This window comes from Dipodomys spectabilis, unplaced genomic scaffold (genome assembly GCF_019054845.1).
Source record: "Dipodomys spectabilis isolate Male_0828 unplaced genomic scaffold, ASM1905484v1 ptg000028l, whole genome shotgun sequence".
Lineage (NCBI taxonomy): Eukaryota > Metazoa > Chordata > Mammalia > Rodentia > Heteromyidae > Dipodomys > Dipodomys spectabilis.
The window spans coordinates 1,050,658-1,052,927 of NW_024870705.1; positions in this window are offsets into that span (position 1 = coordinate 1,050,658).

Sequence of the window (2,270 nt, forward strand, 5' to 3'; positions counted from 1 at the left end):
GACAATAAAATATGAAACCCTATTGGGAATGTGTAGTCCTAGGTAGGAGAAGTTGTCGGTTTGAGGCCACCATACTATCTTTATCTTTCTTCCTTCCCATGATTGATTGAGAAATTGCAAGAATTATATTAGGGTTAATTACAGAGAATTTTCATCAAAATCATTGAGTGTATTTTGACTTCATAGAACTTAAAATGTTCATAATGGAACTTTATTTCAATTTGGAGAAACCTTAATTGTAATGCTTCATAGAAGTAACTAGACCCTTTACAAAGGAGAAATATGAATATCTTGTTTTGTAATATGACAGCATATATCCCAGGTATTTCTACGACCAAATTATTTTGAAATTCTTCTATGGTGAATTTAGAAAAATCTGTCAATTAGTCAATGTATCAATTGGACAATTGCAGCACCGTTCAGAGAGTGATGGCAAAAGAGATGACTGCATGATTTGGAAGGCAACAGTTTTAGAATGTGTGCTTACTATATGTAATAGCAAAACATAATAAAGTTTACTGACAAGTCATCAAAATAAATCTTAGAATGATCTTTGTTTCTATCTCCTCAACTTCTCTGGTTTAAACTAAATAGATGTGGAAGAGGAAATAAATACATCACCAGAATACATGGACCGAAGTGCTTATAACTAAAATGGAATTAAAAATGACAATCGTCAAAATGATAACAAGGACTGAATAAGCCAGCAGTAGGTTAGGTGGAAAAAATTAACAAAACTGATAAACCCTTAGCAAATCTGAAAGCAGGGTGAGTGTGAGAGAAGAGTGGCACAGAGAGAGAATGTACCCAAATGAGTCAAACCAGAGATAAGATATTTAACCTCATGACAGAGTCATGATACAGAAGAGGATAAGGGTATATTGTGAAAAGCTAGTAAAATAAGCCCTAGACAAAAAGGGTATACAGGTCATTTCTGGAAGTCCTTCAAAGGAAAACCCACTATAATCCTCTTAAAATCTTCCATGAAGCAAACAGTGAACTTACACAATGAACTTGCTGTATGATGCCAGTATACTGCTTAACCAAAAACCTCATATGGTTTCGTGAATAAAAGAACTGTAGAAACATTTCTTGCTTGAACATCAGTGCAAACTTTTTCAATAAATTTCTATAGAGCTGACATGAAGAACTAATAAAAATAACCCACAAACTCTGACCAAAGTGGAATCATACCAGAGGGGAAAGTTGCTTCAACATATGCAAGTCAACCCATGGAATTCAGTACATCAGTAGGAAGAAGCACACCAATAAAATGATCATGCATATAGCTGTAAAAAGGCATTTGATAAGATCCCATGAAAGCTTATTATGACAATTATGGAGAAAAAAAACCCTATGGAATATTCCTCGATATAATAAAGACTCTCTATGACACTCCGACTGTTCCCTTACACTTAACAGTGAAAGGAAACTATATTTCTACAATTAGGAATGAGAGAATGAATCCCTGCTCCCTAAAGCTTTTCAGTATACAATAGGAATTCCTAACTGAACTAATACTGTTATAATTTGGTAAGAGGAAGGAAAAAAACAAATTATTTAAATGCAGACACAGGTGAACCCATTGCAAAAATGAGATGTATAAGACGTTATGTTCGAAAAGGAACTTCACAACTTTGAGTGGGGGTTGGGGGAATGGGAGGATAGGGATGGTAATGGGAAACAAAGGAGGAGGCAAAAATGCTTGATAAGTAATGTACTCATTAGCTTGCTCATGTAATTTTAACCCCTTTCTATGATATTTTCACTATTAATACATATTTATTTGTTTATATATGAATACATATATATATATATATATATATATATATATCAAAGGAAAAATGGGATCCAAATAGGGAAAGAAAAAAAAATGAATCTCTACTTCTTTGCAGATAACTTGATTCTCTATTGAAAGACTTATAGACTACAATCACAATCCTTTGGCTGTTCTAATCTTTTGGCAAAGTAACAGAGTTTACAATGAACTCAAATACATCATTTCAGTATGCCCAAAATGAGAAGAATGAAGCTTAAACCACACACAAAAAAACTTCTTTTGTGATAGCAACCAAAAGAAAATACCTACAACTTCACGTCAGCAAGGAAGTGAAGGACCTCTGTGAGGTACACATCAATCATCTGAAAATAGAAATTAAAGCATATTTAATAACATGGGAAAACCACACACACTCCCGTATTTGAAGAATTGACATTGAGAAATTTGGGAAATTCTCAAAAGCTACTACCTCCAAATTCAAAGCAGTACT